This window comes from Ciona intestinalis, unplaced genomic scaffold, assembly GCF_000224145.3.
Source record: "Ciona intestinalis unplaced genomic scaffold, KH HT001216.1, whole genome shotgun sequence".
NCBI classification, from domain to species: Eukaryota; Metazoa; Chordata; class Ascidiacea; order Phlebobranchia; family Cionidae; genus Ciona; species Ciona intestinalis.
Genome location: NW_004191537.1, coordinates 6,012 through 15,096, shown reverse-complemented (window position 1 = coordinate 15,096; position 9,085 = coordinate 6,012).

Below are 9,085 nucleotides of genomic sequence, written 5' to 3'. Positions count from 1 at the left end.
TTACGAACGTCGTAGTTTGACCTTTACGTGCGTTGTAGTTTGACCTTTACGTTCGTTGTATTTTTGCGTTCATGCGCGTCCTAGTTTCGTACAAGGGCAACACCTATGATGTTACCTTCTAAGAACATGCATACCAACTCTTTTTTCTCTATTGTGGCGTATCGTATATTTATTATCACAACCTTACACGATCAAATCATATTGCAACTGCCGTTCACCTCCACAACATTGTCACACCCAAAAAAGAATAGGAAACGTGGCGAGCACGTGACAGACACGTCATACAAAGGAGTACACAGGCGCGTTACACAACAATAATAACAATAATAATACGGCGCCTTCTCTGCCTCGAGCGAACTCGAGTTGGCGCGCAGAACATACACTACAGCACGTTACATGGGGAATCAAACAGCGCTACACTCCCCCCATCACAAAAGAATACACAACCAACAAAACATATGCATGCGCTAATACAGAACAAAATCATCAAAACGATCGGGGGTCTACGACTACGAGTAAAAGTACGAGTAGGATAATTACGGTTAGACGAATTTGGGACATTTTCCCATAATGGTTCGGGGCTGGGGCTAGTGCCACCGGAAAGTGGTTCGGGCAAACCCAGCAGCCAATTGGTAGGCAACGTTTCGGCCTCGTATAGGCGCAAGTTGTCAACGTGTATTATTCTCTCTCGACATTCTGGCCCAGCTTGGATCTCGTAGAGACAATCTGAGATCACCCTCACGACGAGGTATGGTCCTGTCCATCCTTTACCTAATTTGAACTTTACCCTGGGCGGGTAGAAATACCAAACCCAGTCACCCGTCTTAAAAGACCTGGGCTTCACACTTTTGTCGTAATTCCGGGTTTGCCGTACCGCAGTGTTTTGAAGAGTGTCACGAGCCAACTCAAACGCCAGCAGCGATCTCTCGCGCATTCCTTCCACAAAAGTTGTATAGCACGGAACGTGGTTGCGTTGGGGAAGAGCTACCATAACGTCCAACGGTAACTCGACTTCTCTTCCCATCATAAGTCGATTTGGCGTGAAACCCGTGCTCTCGTGAACTGACGATCTGTACGCCATGCACAGGTATGGGAGATGGGCGTCCCAGTCGTCTCGTTCTTCATTTACAAACATGGACAGCATCTGTCCGACTGTCCGATTGAATCGCTCTACTAGTCCAACCTTTTGGGGTCGGTAGGGTGAAGTTCGCGTTTTATGCACGCCAAAGAGTTCGCATAGGTTCCGGAACAGCTCAGACTCAAAATCTCGGCCCTGATCCGAATGTAAGTGCCGAGGGGCTCCAAATCGGACGAAGAACTCTTCCGCCAGCGTGCGTGCGGTTGTTGTTGCCTTCTGATCTGGGAGGGAATAACACTCAATCCATTTGGTAAAGTAATCAGCGACAACTAGAACATATTTGGTGCCAGCCGAGGTCTTTGGTAATGGCCCTAAAAAATCGATAGCTATCCCATCCATAGGGGCACCAACCAACATCTTATTCAGTTTGCTGTGATGGCGACCATGAAGTGGTTTTCTTTGACAACATACCCGACACCACTTGCACCAATTTGTTATATCCCCCGTCATTCCGGGCCAATAAAACCTATGCTTTATCCGCTCCATGGTCCGTTTAGTCCCTAAATGACCCGCGGTGCGAAGGACATGAAGGTAGTGGAAAATTTCTCTTTGTAATCGCCGAGGTGCTACGACCTGCATAACTTCGGTATTCGCATAGATAACGCTACGATATAAGATACCTGTACGCAATACCAACTTATTCCACTGCCCAACATAGGCCCTTCCCCCGATATCTTCAGCCGAGTCGGCATCCTGTTCCTTCACTTCGATCACGCGTCGAATTGAATCATCCTCCATTTGCCAATTCTTTATTACATCTGGACCCCAGGAATCTAACCAATCCGGCGCTGACTCGACGTGGACTGGCGAAATAAACAATTGATTAATATGAGACTCACAATCGCCTGTGTTGGGATTGCACGCGGGACAGCATTCTGGGCAACCTTCGATGCCACATTTCTTTCTTGATAGACCGTCAGCGTTGCCGTGATCTCTTCCAGGTCTGTGAATGATTTCAAAGTTGTAGGTATCCAACATAGCAATCCATCGTGCTAGCATGCCCTCTGGTGATTTAAAGTTCATAATCCATTTAATCGGTGCATGATCAGTTCTAAGTACAAAGCGTTGTCCAGTTAAATAATGACGAAATTGATGTGTAAAGGTTACTGCGGCCAAGATCTCTCGTTTTGTGGTACAGTACTGCTTCTGGGCCCGGCTAAAGGATTTACTGGCATATGAAATCAGGCGTTCTACCCCATCTTGCACTTGAGACAGAACCGCACCCATTCCGGTTAAGCTTGCATCTGTATCGAGAATAAAAGTGGTATTAGTCAGTGGGTAACTTAAAACGGGTGCCGTTGTCATTAAGGTACGCAAACTGTCAAAGGCGGTTTGGCACGCATCCGACCAATGAAAGATGGTGTTCTTTTTTGTCAAGTCATTTAGCGGGGCTGCAATCGTGGAAAAATCTGGGACAAACCTCCTGTAATACGATACAAACCCCAAGAACGCCCGCGTTTCCTTCACGTTCGTTGGAACCGGCCACTCCTTAACAACGCTCAACTTCTTCGGATCACACGAAACTCCATCTCGCGAAATGACGTGACCTAGATATACGGTCTCTTCTTGTAACAATTTACACTTCTTAGCTTTTAACCGCAGACCAGCTCTCTCGATACACTGGAAAACAGAACGAAGGTTATTAAGGTGGCTGAAGACGTCTTGTCCGAAAACAACGACATCATCTAGGTATACTAAGCAGCACTTGTGAATCACCGTTCTTAGCACTTGCTCCATTAGCCGTTCAAAAGTTGCGGGCGCATTGCATAATCCAAACGGCAGTACCCGAAATTGATACAGCCCGTGGCAAGGTATTGAGAACGCAGCTTTCTCCTTGGCGTTCGGATCGAGCTTTACCTGCCAATAACCACATTCCAAGTCCAGTGTGCTAAACCATTTCGAACCCCCGAGAAAATCTATAGTGTCGTCAATGCGCGGTAAAGGATACGTGGCTTTCCGGGTCACCGAATTGAGCGCTCGGAAATCGACGCAAAACCTTGCTGAACCATCCGGCTTTTTAACTAGCACAACCGGGGAACTCCAAAGACTATGAGATGGCTCAATTACCCCTCGCTCTAACATCTTGGTGATTTCCGCCTCCGCAGTGGCCCGTTTACCCCATGCCATCCTTCTCGGTGGTACGCGGATGGGATGAGCGGTACCCGTATCAATATCATGGTTCACAATAGTCGTCGAACCAAGTTCGCTACCGGGAGCATCAAATACATGTTGAAATTCGATTAGAAGTGTCCTAAAAGCTCGCAGTTCCCTAGCAGATAATTTCGATGACACGCTATCGAGCAACTGCGTTAAATGGGTGGGTAAGCGCCCTTTCTCTACCGACGTGGCCGCTACCGATGCAATACCCCCGTATCCATTGACGCAACTTCTCGTATTGCCCGGACGAATCCGATTGTCAAACCCGCCTTAAATTTTACTTCCTCCGTAGACAGATTTGCAACCAGAACCCCGGTCCTTTCACTTGCTGCATTCACCACTCCCGGCGTAACACACACCGGGCCCTCCTTCCCGAAAAACTTATACGAGGGTTCAAAATAGCCGGTTTCGACATCCAACCCGCCAACCCAATACGCAGCCACAACCATTTGACACCGAGCAGGAACCACAACTTCTCGGGATTATAAAACTTTACGAAAAGGAACAGACTTATTCGTGTTTAAAAGGACTAACTTTTGGTCAATAAAGATCGTTCCGCTTTTCGTGTCTACAACACTGCCGTGGTCTTTTAGAAAATCCAACCCCAATAGTCCCGCGGTGTGTCCCAGCTCCCCCACAACAAATGAATGTGCGAGCTCTGATCCATTTACAAAAAAACGAATGTGAGACGACCCTGTCGTAATTAACCGGACCCCGTTAGCAACTTTTAAATCAACATAACAAGGGTTAAGGGTTCTATTCGGAAAAAGTTCATAAAAAAGGGATTGATCTATCACAGAAACGCTTGCTCCCGTGTCAACGAGGAAATTAACATCAACTCCATTAACGCAGACCGATAGAAACCATGGTGTAGAAGGTGAAATATTTGGTTCGGCCTTTTGATTACGTGGGGCCAAGTCATCCGTAGGTGACTCAGCCATAATTAGTTTTTTGAACCCCGGCGTGGTGGAACAGGTGCAGTCGGGCACTCGTTGCGCCAATGTCCCTGTCTTCCGCAACTGAAACAACGGCCCCAGGCATTTCCATAGGTAGCACTGTTGTTCTCGGAGGGACGCATGTACCCTCATAACTCGCTTAATAACTGCCGTAGTTCACTGGTCAACGACTTAAGGTCGGCGAGTTCATCGGTCTCTTTCTCATTACGTCTAGATTCAAGCCGAACACTACTTACCGGAAAAGGAGACGACCTCGACTCATACCTTGGGCGTACTCGTTCACCACACTCTTTATAGGTAGCAATCTCCATAGCAGCATCGAGGGCTTCCCGGAGCGTACTAGCCCTCTTAGAGCAAACTGCAACTCTGGTAATCTCGTCTGGAATGCACCGTATGAATGCGTCAACCAGAAGTTCTTCCCGAGTTTGGTTCGGTAGTTGCGGATACCCTTGCTTCACAAGCTGCCGCAAGCGAGAACCGAGATCAACAAGTTTTTCTTGCCTCCTCGAGTCTGGCCGTGTGTAACATGGTTCGTGACTTTTGGCAGCTTTGCTGCCTGGAGAAAGTCTGCTCCAGGGCGTTACACAAAGCTCGATACGAGAACCGCTGTTCCTTTGTCAAATGGTCTTGGACCAGCAACGCGTCTCCTGTCAATGAGGCGACCAACCGCAGGCCCATTTCAGAGATTGACCAACTATAATAGGTGGCCAAGTTTTCAAATCGTTTTACGTATTCCTCCCAGTTTTGCTTACCGGAGAATGTATCCAACGGCAAATTCCGTCCAGCACAGGCCTTTATGACCTGCTCAAGCGTTCTCAAACCCTCTCCCACACCAATGTTTGGCCCTTGGCCTAGATTCAATGGGCCATTTGAACTTCGTGCGGTGTCGTACTTTTCGCTTTCACTGACTTCTGTCTCTTCGAGACTTTCCGCCGGCTGTTGGCTCTCCCTGCCGACCACACATTCCACGTCATCGCTCTCGCCTTTACCGATCAAGTTCATTCTTTCTGTACATCGCCTCGTGAGCTCCTGTACAGTTTCCTCCATCCCTTTTAACTTCTGGGCAAAATTCTTGGCTTCCGACATCCTGGTCACAGCACCACTGTGGCGTATCGTATATTTATTATCACAACCTTACACGATCAAATCATATTGCAACCGCCGTTCACCTCCACAAAATTGTCACATCCAAAAAAGAATAGGAAACGTGGCGAGCACGTGACAAACACGTCACACAAAGGAGTACACAGGCGCGTTACACAAAAATAATAACAATAATAATACGACGCCTTCTCTGCCTCGAGCAAACTCGAGTTGGCGCGCAGAACATACACTACAGCACGTTACATGTGGAACCAAACAGCGCTACACTATTTTTATTTATTTGCTTTTCTTTTTCCTTTTTAAAGTTCTTATTCCAATGTTTATTTATACTGTGATGTGTATTGATGTAATGCACTTGTTTCTAAATTCTATATAAGTGTGCACTCGAAACTGTTTACTGTAAACTTTGGTGGAATTTCTTTTGGGGGTTTTGTTTTATCATCATGTTCCAATCTTTGGATCAATCTTCTTTAAGGCCGACTCCCCCCATTGTACGGGTTGTGTCCTTACGCACACTTTTCTTCCAATTAGAACTTTAATATGTTTAATTAAATGTTATTTATTTAATTTTCACATTGTATCGTCTGTAGGGTGTAACGGTCACGCCTTTTATCCAAAACAATATTTCTTTCTTTTTTATCAATAAGCGTGTTTTAACAACTGTTGTTTTACCGTTACTACCCGTCTTTTCGCTTTTTGTCAACTCTCTTGTTCTTCGTTATCGTGACCGAAGAGACGAAATAAATTTCATTCATTCATTCATATTGCCAAATATTTCCAAAATCAAAATAGATGACGTTAAGGCCAGCGCATATAATTAAGGCCAGCGCTCAAAAGCTATTAGCTGCGCCGAAAGTATTTCAACAGAAGTGGATGACTTCTTTTAATTGCTCCTCTAGTTTGGTTTAGGCTGAGTTCGTCTAGTTGTTTCTGTAGATCACTACCTTGATGGATGATAGCTCTCTGTGTTGTGGTTGAACAGAACTAAGTAGAGTCGATTTCTTGGAGATCTCTTCTTCAAGTGTAAGTTGCTTTTTGGTTCTTACGACGTAACCGTGAGCTGTATTGGATGCATATTCCTCTTAAGACAGCTTTTATCGTATCCCAAATTATTGCAGGTGACACCCCGCCGTTTAAATTAAAACGTTAAAATCCCCTCTTTCCCCTTTGATTATTTTAACAAAGTCTTCGTCATGATGTTTAAAAGGATAGTATAGAAATCTCCTGCGACAATAAAATCGGGTAATGAAAATTTCGACACCTGCTCTACCAGGTTATTCTAGAAGCATTCGTCGTAGTGATTAGGGCCATACACACATACTGCAGTGATTTCTTTATCATTGATCGTGACATTCGTCAGCAGGTAACGTCCACTAGGATGGCTGACAGTATTGGATGCAACGAAGTTGCATTTTCGTTTAATCAGTATTGCAACACCGGCTGACTTGTTTGTTCCATTTGCAAATAAAATCTTTCCACTCTAGCTCACACTGTTTAACCAATTCCGTTGTACAGTGTGTTTCTTGCAGCATATTAATATCAAATTTTTAAACTTTAAAAAGTTGAAAATACTTCTCCTTTTCTTTGTGTTTCTAATTCCCCCTACATTGAATGAAGCTATTTGTAGTATTGACATGTTGTATGTATATGGAGATATATCAGTCATGATGTTCTTCATCGGATTTCGAATCAGTTTTCAGAATCTCTTCGTTACAATATATACAGTGGACCATTGTGACTGTTTCTAGACAGTTCCAGTCATCGATCATCCGCAACATGGGTTGGCATTCTCGGCTACCAAATAAACTAGTCGGCTGACTAAAATTTTAGTCGGTGGCCGAGAATACCATCCATGGTTTCATAACAAGTTGCGACTGTTTGCAACTTCAACAAAAGAAATTTGACGTGTCATTAAATACCAGTCCTTCTTTGTTGCACGTACGCAGTCCAGTTATGTAGTTTATACCTCGGGATCGGGTTCGCTTTCAGACTGTCCTTTGTCATAACTGCAACACGCAGTCCAGTGTTCATTCCTCGTTTTAATTGCGTGAATCGTGTAATGTTTTTTTTCTAGATAACGCACTAAACTCTCATTTTGCATTGGTACTGGGGTCCATCCTATTGCCACCGTTATTTTATCGGTAACAAATAAATGTACTGTGTAAACGTTTTCCAAATTTAGCAGCTTTTCTTGTAGGTCTAATACATCCTCTCTCGTCTTACATGTTGCTTCAAGCAAGTTGTAGCTTTGAGTTTGAATAGTTAATAGCATCTAAACGTTCCCATATCCCTTCTCGTTTTAACTGAGTAGCAGTTCTAAATGAAATACAGTTCGGTCTTTGCTTATAGCTGCCTGTTGACTTGGTCGTGGTAGCTTGCTTTGCCGCTACAGCAAGATCGTCCCCCTTCATGCTGTCAACTCTTGAATGTGGTTGAATCACTTTGGTTCATTTTCATTTCTTCTCCCGTAATTATTGATTGGGCGTCTTATGCGTCACGTGAGCGGCAGCAGGCATATTGAGGCGCAGCCGCTTGGAAAAACGAGAACGTGGTCAGTTTTCTCTCGGGCGTCTTACTGTGCAGGCCTACAACTGTTTTATATTCACTGCTACCTTTTAGTTGTGTTTTCACAAGTTTGAAACGTGTAGTAACTACAGCCTTTATCGCCTTCAATAAAAGAGCATTTTATAATATCAGTGGGATTGTGATTAGGTCTAGCGGTATAAGCCGTTACCACCTGGTGCCTGAACCTCCCTAACGAGAAATTCTCGTTACACATACGTGGTAACTTGTAAGCGGGCACGAGGTGTATAAAACAGAACATCCGTGTTATAACGACTGTCGTTGCCCCGCCATGCGAGGATAAACAAGAGATCACAGATCTAATGAATGAACACGTTTTAAACTAATTAGCATAAGATAGTAGAGTCGGGGAAGATGGGACACCTTTAACACATAATATCCAAATAGCCTGATCGTGTTTTAAACAATTAACAACGGTCTGTGGAAGTCGTGAAGATACGGTTTTATTATCCACCATTTTATTATCTACCCCCACCCTGCTATATTAGTTAATCCTTTTACTACAACGGTCGACTAGGCTCGATCAAAAACAAATCTGAAGTAACCAACAAAACGGGTTCTAGTCGCCATTGGTGACTGTGGAGCTTATGACGTATGAGGATTAAGTGATTGGTAAAGAATATGTGTAAGAACGCTTTGTACAACTCTTGTACCATTTGTTTCTTGTAAACTTACACTAGTTAACGTTGTCGTCGCTTAAAACGTTTGTTTTTATGAATTTTGACAAACCGTAATCAGTAATTAGGTAATGTTAGAAGTTAATATTAATCATATGATGTTGAATTAAAAATGATGTTTCAATTACGATTAATGATAATACGGTATAAGAGTGGTGCATTTAAAGTTTGATTCAGTCGTGAATCGTTGTGTGGATTTCTTATCTCACCAACACGTGCTGTCGTTCCCTCCCAAACAGTGTTTCCGCTATGTAAAGTACATAAAGAAAGTATATAATCGTTAATTAATCGCTTATCATGCGGTTTTAAATCTAAAAATTCAGTCTAAAAATTATAAATATATATTTTGATTTGATTTCAATCAGGAGAATAAAGAAAAATGCTGGAATTAAGAATTAAGATAAGTGCGGAAAAAGTCACGAAAAAAACAACAACAACAACAAGCAGAGATCACACAGATCTAATGCATG